The sequence below is a fragment of the Macaca thibetana genome, chromosome 18, assembly GCF_024542745.1.
Source record: "Macaca thibetana thibetana isolate TM-01 chromosome 18, ASM2454274v1, whole genome shotgun sequence".
Lineage (NCBI taxonomy): Eukaryota > Metazoa > Chordata > Mammalia > Primates > Cercopithecidae > Macaca > Macaca thibetana.
Genome location: NC_065595.1, coordinates 30,995,225 through 31,006,917, shown reverse-complemented (window position 1 = coordinate 31,006,917; position 11,693 = coordinate 30,995,225). Strand labels below are relative to the sequence as shown.

The 11,693-nt window shown below is 47.7% G+C and overlaps 1 pseudogene; it reads left to right on the top strand.

Moving 5' to 3' along the window:
• Nucleotides 1-9,352: 9,352 nt before the first annotated feature.
• On the top strand, nt 9,353-10,113 carry LOC126941091 (single-strand selective monofunctional uracil DNA glycosylase-like; annotated as a pseudogene).
• The last annotated feature ends 1,580 nt before the right edge of the window (nt 10,114-11,693 follow it).

The following is an 11,693-nucleotide window of genomic DNA, read 5'->3' as shown; positions in this document are numbered from 1 at the left end:
CCCAGACCAGGGAGGCAGAGGGAAGCTCCCCAGTGCTCCCAGACCCCTTTCTATGCCACTAGCCCCTTCGTTCTCAAGACAGGCTGTGGCCCAAAGAGCTGCCCCTGGAAGCATGCTGGCAGGAAGCTGTGCATCGTGGGAGCACAGAAAGGGGAAAACAGCCTGGCCTGGGCTTGCAGGAGGGCTGAGAGGAGCCAGCAGGTGAATGGAGCTAATGATCATGAAATATCCCTGAGGGCATCCCAGCACCAGGCTTGTCTCCCTCTTCCTCCAGGAGGGGCAAGTTCTAGGGGAGTCCCTTGAGAGACAGATTGTTCTCTTCCTCTCCCATCCTCTGCTTGGTCAGTGGGGTCAGCATTCCTGGGGAGGCGGGTGTGGCTGGGGCTCCTCCGGGTCTCCCCCTCCTGTGGCAGCAGAGTGTGATTTAAGGGCAGGGCCAGAGTGAAGCTGGTTTTGCCTGGACCTCCACTCAGTGGGAACCGAAGGCCCCCAGCTTCAGGGAGCTTCTTTTAATAGCAAAGGGGAATGCCAAGGGGGGGAGAACAGGAGGAAAGAAAAGAGGGCAGTTTGATCTGGTGATGTGATTTGTATCTTGGGGACAGGCGTACGAGATACACAGAAAATGAGACCCTGCCTCGAACCTTTCTGTGTTCAGAAAGGCCAGCAGTGACCTTCACGTAGGCGGGTGACCAGGTAGCTGCCCACACCAGCAGCTATGTTTGAAGTGAGAGGAAAGCTAGTTATTAGTTGGAGTAAATGTTAAATTTTTTGATTGGAGGAAAAAAGGGAGGTGTGTGTGTTTTGGGGTGGTCTTGGGAGGAACCTCAGTGGGCTCAGCCAGTGTCACAGAGGACAAATGTCACTACGTATGTTGTGGAGTGGGAGTATTACGCTCATAGAAAGTGGCAGGAGAGGACACCTTCCTATGCCCAGGTCTAGCAGCCAGTTTTACAGAGAAGGCAATGGAAGGACCAGCCAGCCTGGGGGTGCCTGTAGGGCACCTGGCATTCTGTAGATGGAGAGAGGAAGCAGAAGTCTCTACCCAGAACCTGTATTCTACAATGATCTCTATGATGCTGCAGGAAGCAATCTAGACACACGTTCTCCTTCATTCTATGATGTCATCTGCTGTAGACTGTAGCTTCTTCACGGCAGGGGCTGCTCTTACGCACGTGGGAGGTGCTTACATGCCCAATGTAAGTATTGGCCCAGAACTGCATAGATGATCAGCTCCTGGTTGGATGAACTTTGGTGTGTGAATCCAGGGAACCCGGAGTTTTTAAATGAGTCTTTAAAGCCTTAGAATCAGAACATACTATTTTTAAAGGGAATTATTTATTTTTTAATTGACAAAAATTGTATATATTTGTGGTACATAACATGATGTTTTGCAATATGCATATAGTGGCCGGGCGCGGTGGCTGATGCCTGTAATCCCAGGACTTTGGGAGGCTGAGGTGGGCAGATCACTTGAGGTCAGGAGTTCGAGACCAGCCTGGCCAACATGGTGAAACCTCGTCTCCACTAAGATACAAAAATTAGCCGGGTGTGGTGGCAGGCGCCTGTAATCCCAGCTACTCGGGAGGCTGAGGCAGGAGAATTGCTTGAACCTGGGAGGTGGAAGTTGCAGTGAGCTGAGATCATGCCATTGCACTGCAGCCTGGGCGACAGAGCGAGACTCCATCTCAAAACAAAAAACAACAAATAAACAAACAAAAAACATATATTGTGGAATGACTAAATCAAGCTAATTAGCATATATATTACTTCACATGTTTATTTGTGGTGAAAGCACTTAAATTCTCTCTCAGCAATCCTCAAGTATGTAATATATTGTTACTAACTGTAGTCACCATGTGGTAAATAGTGTACCACATGGTACACTGGAACTCCTGTCTAACGGAAATTTTATGCCCTTTGTCCAACAGTACCTTCCTCAAACCTCCTACCCTAGTCTCTGGTAACCGTCATTCTACTTCCTGCTTCTATGAGTTTAACTTTTTTAGATTCCACATACAAGGGAGGTCATGCAGTATTTGTCTTTCTGTGCCTGGCTTATTTTACTGAACATAATATCCTCCAGGATCATCCATGTTGCCACAGATGACAGGATTTCCTTCTTTTTTAAGGCTGGATGGTACTCCATTGTGTCTGTATAACACTTTTTCATCCGTTCATCTGTTGACGCACACTTAGGTTGATTCCGTGTCTTGATCATTGTGAATGGTGCTGCAATAAACATGGGCGTGCAGATCTCTCTTTGATGTATTGATCAGCTCCTGGTTTGGTGAACTCTGGAGTGCAAAGCCAGGGAACATGGAGTTTTGAAATGAGTCTTTAAAGCCTTAGAACCAGACCATATTCTTTAAGAAAATTATTTTTTAAATTGGCAAATAAAAGTGGTCGAATAAATGGACACAAAAATGTCCTTTGGCTGTATACCTAGTCGTGGGATTGCTGGATCATATTTAACTTTTGGAAGAAACTCCGTACTGTTTTCCATAATGGACGTACTCATTTCCATCACCACCAACAGCATGCACGTGTTCCCTTTTCCCCACGTCTTCTCCAATACGTCCTATCTTTTCTCTTTTTGATAATAGCCATCCTAACTGGTGTGAGGTGATGGCCAATTGTGATTTTAATTTGCATTAGTGGACCACATTGTTAATTATAAGTTTTCTTTGCACTGAGCTTTGAATGAAAGCACCTTCCTCTCGATCATGTTTTCTCAATTGTCCTCTTACCGTCTCATTCCATTCCTTTTCCCAAGGCTGTCTTAGCTGCTCTATTTTTTTGAAGATTTTAAATTTTATTTTTATTATAGTAAAATATGCATAATGTAAAACTTACCATATGAACCATTTAAGTGTACAGTTCGGAAGCATTAAGTGCATTCACATTGCTGTGCAACCATCACCACCATCCATCCGCAGACCTTTTTCATCTTCCCAAACTGAAACTCTGCCTCCAGGAAACATCGGCTCCCCATTTTCCCTCCCCCAGCTCTGGCAATGACCATTCTGCTTTCTATCTTTGTGAATTTGATTATTCTAGGTATCTCATATAAGTGGAAATCACATAGTATTTGTCCTTTGGGGTCTTGACTGTCTTGTAGTTGGTTTTAATTTCATTGAGACAGTCTTGGTCTCATCCAACAAATTAATCTATTAAGCACCTCCTGAAATAACCACAGCTAATGTTCACTGGGCACCTACCTTGTGCTGGCCTGGGCGCCACGTAAGCACTGCACAGGCATTATCCTCTACTCCTTATGGCCACTTTGGGCAGCGAGTGTTTGAGGAATGTGAGGCACAACTACGGATAACAGGGCTGCAGGTGGAACCCAGGCCGTCTGACTCCCGAGTCCAGCATTTCCCACTCTCTAGCCAAGTCCTGGGTCTTGGGATGTCTGCCTCACAGCCCCCTCACCAAGCCCTGGGGCCCCCAGTTAATCACATTCCTGAGTGGCCTCATTTTCTTCTCCACAACTGCTCTGCCTTTCACGTATGTGGGGAGACAGAAACCCCAGTCTCTTCCACCACTTGTCCATATCAGGAAAAAGAGAGTTCCCTGACCCTTCCTTCAACCAGCATCTAGTTCCTAGGATGTTATCTCAATTGCCTGCAAATTGGTCCCACTAAGACTCATTTCTTTCGTTTGGTCTGAATTATTAAGGTGGCATCCAAACTGACTTTGTTGCCCTGGGCTGACCCCCTTCCGGTCTACCCTGACGAAGAAGCTGGGAGCAGCCAGGCCTGGAGTCTCAGAGGGGGCCCCGTATGCACGGGCTTCAGGCCAGTGTGGTCTCTAATCTGGGAAGTGGAGGGTCTTGGCTGCAATAGAAGAATCTTCAGCTGGGCGCGGTGGCTCACGCCTGTAATCCCAGCACCTGGGAGGCTGAGGCGGGCGGATCACGAGGTCAAGAGATGGAGACCATCTGGCTAACATGGTGAAACCCCGTCTCTACTAAAAATACAAAAATTAGCTGGGCATGGTGGTGTGCGCCTGTAGTCCCAGCTACTTGGGAGGCTGAGGCACGAGAATCGCTTGAACCCGGGAGGCAGAGGTTGCAGTGAGCCGAGATCGTGCCACTGCACTCCAGTCTGGCAAAAGAGTAAGATTCCATCTCAAAATAATAAAAAAAAAAGAGGCTTCACCCAGGAGTCCAAAAAGCAACTCTGATCACTTCATTCCTTTCCTACTATGGTCCTGTGGCTCCTCAGAACAAAAGACCACAATCCTTAGTGCTGCCTGCCTTTCCAACATCTTCTGGTGCTCCCTACCTCATGTCTACCTGCTAGTAAACCTCAGCTCTCTGTAGTTCCCAAAGGCCACTCTTACTTCTTACAGGTCTGTCACCCCTGCTGGTCTGTAAACCCCATTGAGCAGACCCATGGCTTACCTTGGTAGCCCTGGCCTATAACTCACCTGATCTCTGCCAGTGTTTATTGAGTGAACAAGTACAGAAAAAGGCCTTTGGATGAGGACCTGAGCAAGGAAGAACAATTTGCCTCCACGATGCTAGCGTGAATCATCATTAGCCAATGTGACACCATTTCTCAGCTGAAATAATTGTATCTGCCCTGAAATGCTAATGATGTCAAAATTAAACACACCTATAAGAATAGAAATATTTTTTCTATATATTTATGGAAGACAATGCCTAAAAAATTTTAAACTTTTATTCATATGAGATAAAGGATGGAGTTGACTTTAAGGTAGAATAGGATCCTCATTTATTAATTTACTAATTATTTTCCTTGCGATAGACTCGCCTAACAAATTAGGTCTGTAGCAGACTTTTCCCCCTCTGTCTTTCCCGCACCATGTGATGCCTATCTCCTATCTTCTTGTTCCATGCCTCGGGAAGTAGGTCACGAGGAGGGGAAGTAGGTCAGAAACAATGGGCGTGAGGAGGCGGAGGATGGAGAAGGGCACGCTTTCCACAGGAATCTTCCGAGATCCAGGCCACTCCTCTCTCTCCACTGAGGGGGTGTGAGACAGATTCTGAGCCAGGCTATGGCAGAATCTGAGCGATGGCCCTTTGTACCTGGGGAGAGCTGCAATAGGAAGAGGGAGGGAGGATCCCGAAGGTTTGGGTGTTCTCCAGGGCACTTTCATTTTGGATGAAGCATCAGCCTGTGTGGGGCTGGGGATGAGCAGCAGCCAGGGCTCGCTTCCTTAGGGAGGAATGTGCTTGCTCTGGGATGACAGGCCTCTTTGGCAATGGCAGGCAGAGTCAGTTCCATGGGACTTTTGAAATACATAAACAATCCCCTTTTTATACAAACACTCAAGCAAACCAAAGCTGGCTGTTAATTGTCTCCCTGGCCTGGACCCAAGGCAGCAATTTGGACTTGCCCCCTTCTTGGATTAATCTGGAAGAACTCCCTCTATATCCCCTCTTACCCTAACCCCCCATACTCTGGAATCTAGAGAGGAGACACTACTGACACTTGGGGTTGCAGAGTTCTTTGTTGTGGGGAGTTGTTCTGCGTGTTGCAGGATACTCAGCAGCATCCGTGCCTCTACCCAACAGATGCCAATAGCAACACCCTGTTGGAGGCCGCACGAATGTTTCTTATGATTAGGCATAATTGAAGCCTGTCAGTAACAATATGAACTTGTGATCAATTAAGCAGTTGACCAATCGTTTCCTCCTCCTCCTTGCTCTTGTTACCCAATAAATACAAACGGCCGTAGCAGCTCAGGAACTGCCTTTGCTCACTAGAAACAGGGAGCTCTCTTCTTCTTCCCCATGTTGCCTTTCCTTAAAGTAGTTACTTTTGTTTTTTGTTATCAGTTCTACCTTTGTGCCTTCATTCAGTCGTGTAATGACGGTCTCAAGCAGTAACAGTAGTAACTGCTGTAATGACGGTCTCAAGTAGTAGTAGTGGCAGTCGGCCACAACACCCTGTAAACCGAATTGTGACAACCAAAAATGTTTTTAGACATTGCCAAATGTCCCCTGGGGAGTAAAATTGTCTCCAGTTGAGAACAACTGAGCTACCATATACATACTAAAAGCCCTTAATACCACGTGCCAGAATTTCAAAGTTTAAACCAGTCACCTGATTTTGATTGAGGATCAAATTCTGAACAAGGAAATGACAATGGGCTCTACAGACAGTGCAGGTGTGTCAAGTGGGGCATGAGGCCAGTTCTGCGGGAAGCTGGTTCTGTGGCCTTAGGCCATTATCCTTCTTGAACCTTAGACTTGCTAACTAAAACTACAGCAAAATAGCAGCCTTCTTTGTGGTGTGTAGGTGTCTTCTGATGATAAGGGTGATAAAACGTCAGAGCTGGGAGTCCTTCGGAGGAAACTTGTGCTGTGGTGAGGCCAGTTTATATTTTAACTATTCTTTCACGCAAAGCTTCATTAAATCAAGTTATTGGCCTAGCAATTTATGGAGACTTCACAGTCAAGATCTCCTCAGCAAAACCTGATTTCAAATATTCCGTCCTATTGTCCCCATATACCTTTGAAATATCCCGGGAATCCTGAAATGGCATTTCTGAGTTTGTCTCTCACCCTCAGGGGCCATGCAAACAGCCTTTGGTGGCGACTGCATGTTGCTTTCGGCATATTTACTTGTGAGGTATAGTGAGCAGTGGGTCTGGCTATAGCCCTGCTGGCGCCCTGGGGACTATATGGGGGAATCTCACATGGGCAAGAGGCACATCCGAAGACCCAGAACAGCCCCTGCTCGTTGTAGACATTCCTCACAATGTGGACATTTTTGCTTAAATAAGCCATGAGTAAAGAGAAAAAGCACTTTACTGTGGGTGATTTCTTTATAAATCACCCAGCTTCAGGTGTTCCTTTATAGCAACACAAATGGACTAAGATAGTTTTTGATCACGTTCATGATCATCGAACAGCTTTCAACACAGTTTTTTATGGGCGTGAGGAAATCAACAGACGCAGCTGTGTCCTCCATGACTCACAATCTGGGTGTGTGAATGATTAATGATTTGGGGCCAGGCTCCAGGGGTCCAAATCCCTATGAGCTGCGTGATCTTTCTAAAGTTACCTAAACACTCTGTTTCCTTCCTCATTTGTAAAGTGAGCATAAACGCAGTATCTAGTCATAACACAAGCAATGTTCTTAGATCAATGCCTGGCCCATAAGGAATTCTCAATCCATGTTAGCTGTTAATTGTATTACAATTCAGTCTGTTCAACGCTATAGTAAAGCTGTAAGTAAAATGCTAGGAAGTCTCTAAGTGACGAATGTTTCCCAAAGCAATCCAGGAAGACTTGGCCATCGCAAGCCTATGGCCCTGACAAGGAAAAGTCTCAGGATCCGGGAGTGTGGAAGTAAATCCAGTTACCCAGCAGCGCATGTGACTTCACCCAAGTCAAGCTGTCTTGCAGAAGTGGGGCAGCTTGACTTCCCACTGTGTTCTCCCCAGCGAATGTGGTCTGGGTCTGATGAGGTCACTCCACACTCATGGAGCTGGGAACAGCTGCTTTCAGGGAAAGGTTGGCTGTTGCTGAAATGATGGACTTTCCCAGCATTTAAATTGTTTATGTGGGGCCAGGCGAGGTGGCTTAGGCCTATAATCCCAGCACTTTGCGAGGCCAAGGGGGGAAGATCACTTGAGGCCAAGAGTTCAAGAGCAGCCTGGCCAACATGGTGAAACCTCGTCTCTACAAAAAATATAAAAATTAGCCAGGCATGGTGGCGCACATCTGTAATCCCAGCTATTCGGGAGGCCAAGGCACAAGAATCGCTTGAACCCTGGAGGCAGAGGTTGCAGTGAGCCGAGATTGTGCCACTGTACCCCAACCTGGCCAAAAGACTGAGATTCTGTTTCTAAATAAATGAATAAAATTGTTTATGAGGAACAAGTGGCCAGTGATTCAGAGAAATACCTACTACCGGTGCCCAAAAGACCTGTACAATTCCTGTACTAGTTTTGTGAATACAGCCATTAAAGCATGACTGACTTTTACATCCAGGTACAGCTGGGAAAAAAAAAAAAAAAAAGTCATGTCTGGAGAACTGACAGAGCTGCCCCTAGTGGCAATGCTCAGGAGTGGTGGAGGTGCCTAATGGACATGTCTGTCCCAGAAAAGAGGCACTGACACCCTGGGAATGGTTATTAATGAATCCTAAATTTCCTTTGGCTTTTGGCTTTCGGCTTTCTTTCGAATCCTCTGGCAGTCAATTGAATATAACTATCAAGTGCCAAGACAAGTCAATAGGGAAATTGTCTTGTCTTTTCAACAAAGGGTGCCAGGACAACTGGATGCCACCTGTGAAAGAATGAAGATGGACCCTACTTCACACCATCTGTAAAAACTAACTCAAAAAGAATCAAAAGACATTTTGGAAGAGCTAAAAAGTACGACTATTGGAATAAAATATAGGGGTAAATCTTGGTAACCTTGGAGTAAGCAATGGTTTCTTAGATATGACACCAAAAGCACAAGCGATGAGAGAAAAAATAAGTTGGGCATCATCGAAATTAAAAACTTTCATGTTTCAAAGGACGCTATTATAAGAAAGTGAAAAGACAAAACACCGAATGGGAGAAAATATTTGTACACAAAAACTTGTACACAAATATGCACAGCAGCATTATTCATCATAGCCCACAGTGGGGCCAGGCACAGTGGCCTGTAATCCCAGCACTTTGGGAGGCCGAGGCGGGTGAATCACGAGGTCAGGAGTTCCAGACCAGCCTGGTCAACATGGTGAAACCCGGTCTCTACTAAAAATACAAAAAAAATTAGCTGGGCATGGTGGCACATGCCTGTAATCCCAGCTACTTGGGAGGCTGAGGCAGGAGAATTGCTTGAATCTGTGGGGCGGTGGTTGCAGTGAGCCAAGATCATGTCACTGCTCTCCAGCCCAGGTGACAGAGTGACACTCCATCTCCAAAAAAAAAAGCCCAAAGTGGAAACAAACCAATTGTCCATCAGTGATGAATAGATGAACAGAAGGGGTGCTATCCGTACAGTGGGATGCTGTTCAGCCATAAGAAAGGAAAGAAGTACTGCCCCATGTTCCAACATGGATGAACCTAGAAAATGTTACGCTGAGCCCAAGAAGCCAGACACAGAGGCCGCATTTTGCATGACTGCATTATACGAAATGTGCAGAATAGACAGTCAAATCCACAGACAGAAGGTGGCTGGGGGAAGAGGGAAGGGAAGAGACTGCTAATGGGTATGGGCTTTCTCTGGGGGCTGATGAAAATTTTCTGGAACTAGATAAAGGTGATAGTTGTATAATCACAGGAATACAGTAAAAATTGCTGAATTGTGCACTAACGGTATGGGGAATGTATTCCCCCCCCAAAAAGTAGGGGGGCTCAAGCAGGTGACAACAGCATGGCCATGCCTCAGACTTTTTCACTAGGGACCCTCCATGAACCTGCAGGTGCCCGGAGAGAGCCCCAGCTCTGCCCTCAAGGGTTGGCTGAGGGCTTCCTGGAGGAGTTGTTTTAGCTCAATGCTGAGCTGAGCCAACTGCAGTTTTTGGGGTCTGCAGGCCTCATTCACAATCCCGTGGAGTACTGTATAAGAGCCAAATTGCAACTTTGCGACTCGCTGCTGCCAGGGCCCCAAGGAAGTGCTCTTCCTGGGCACGAACCCAGGACCTTTTAGCACAGCCCAGACATGAGTGCCCTTTGAGGAAGTGAACATGGTCTGGGACTGGCTGGGCATTGGAGGGCCTGTGCTAACCCCTCCCCAAGAGCACCCTAAGCAGTCAGTGCTGGGACTGGGGTGCTCAGTCAGAGGTGAGTGTGGTGCCCGACTCTGGGGCTTTTCCTGGAACCTCTGTGGAGAGCCTGAGGTCTTCTCCTGTCACTGCTTTGTCCACAATCTGTGTTCTCTGCTATTCCTGGCTCCCAGAGAGCACAACCTCACTCCTGCTGAGCTGCCTGTTAAGCAGCAAGAACAGCTTCCTGGGATCTTAGTGCAGCCCTCTGCCGGCAGGTGTGGTGGCTGGGGGTGCGGCTGGGGTGGGAGAGGCGCGGCTGGTACAGCAGTGGGTGCCAATGGCTCTGGCAGGCCTGACGCCAGAGGTCCAGGTGGAGGGGCTCCTGCGTCTCTCTCCCCGTAACCCACAGGCCAACAGGGCTAATAGGCAGTGACCAAGTGAGCTGACCAAGTGAGTTGGGGCTGCTGCCACGGTTATGGAAATGAGTGCCCGTGGGGCTTGGCATGGGACACATTCAAGGCCTCAAAGTCACTCTTGGGCAAGCAGATAACAACACACCCTGAACTGAAGCCAGAGGTCCTCCTGGGCTCCCTGGTTGCTGGGAAACATACCCTTTGATCTGTTGAACTGTCTTCCAACCTGCTGTGGCAGTTTTGATCCCAATCCTGTTCTCCCTGCCGAGTCCTGCTTTCCTCACCTTCCCTGGGCATTGCCCTTTCTGTGGGAGGGAATCAGCAGAAGGCGCGCTGTTGCACTTCAGATGCTTCTACCTCATCATTTCCTTGGAAGTCTCTATTCAATGGGGGAGCTCCCTGGACTGACTGCTAAGGTCGCATTTGCTTTTTCGCAGGAAATACCTTGTCAGGAACTCATCCTTATAAAACAGCTGCCCTCAGCTGACCCCTTTCCCAGGCCAGGACAAAGCATGACACAAGAAATTCAGAGTGACCTTTTCGTGAGAGGCTGAGGCTGGCTCAAAGAATTCAGTGTGAAAGTCAGAAGACCTGGATTTTCATCCCAGCTTCGCGACTTGTGAGCTTTATGATGGTCAAATTGATGGAGCCTGGGCCTCAGGCTGCTCCTCTGTAAAAGGGGGCCGCCTCCCTCCTGGGGTTGGTGTGAAGGTCATGGAGACAACACTTGGAAGTGTCTTGGCTGGGCGCGGTGGCTCATGCCTGTAATCCCAGCACTTTGGGAGGCCAAGGCAGGTGGATCATGAGGTCAGGAGATAGAGACCATCCTGGCCAACATGATGAAACCCCATCTCTACTAAAATATACACACAAAAAATTAGCCAGGCTTGGTGGTGTGTGCCTGTAGTCCCAGCTACTTGGGAGGCTGAGGCGGGGGAATTGCTTGAACCCGGGAGGCAGAGGTTGCAGTGAGCTGAGATCGCACCACTGCACTTCAGCCTGGCAATAGAGCAAGACTCTCAAAAAAAAAAAAAAATTGTCTTGCATAGGCCTGGCTTGTGGCTTTGCTTTCTTGCTTTCTTACCTTGGGGTTGGGGAGTCACCGCACTACGCTACGAGGGAAGCCCCTCTCCATTCAGAAGACCCTGTTAGGGAGGAGTCTGGGCTCCCACCTGTGGCCAAGGTGAAGGACAAATTCTTTCCCTGTCAGAGACAGACCAGTGAATTTAAGACAAACCCAGCCTGTGATTTTTCCAGTCTACGCATTAAAACCTCCTAAACCTAGACGGATGTGGTGGCGCACGCTCATAATCCCAGCCCTGTAGGAGGCTGAGGTGGGTGGATCACTTGAGGTCAGGAGTTTGAGACCAGCCTGGCCAATGTGGTGAAACTTCATCTCCACTAAAAATAGAAAACTTAACTGGATGTGGTGGCGGGTGCCTGTAATCCCAGCTGCTCAGGAGGCTGAAGCAGGAGAATCACTTGAACCCAGGAAGGGGAGGTTGCAGTGAGCTGAGACTGCACCACTGCACTCCAGCCTGGGCATCAGAGTGAGACTGCATCTCAAATAAAATAAAATAAAAGCTCTTAAACTCTTAAA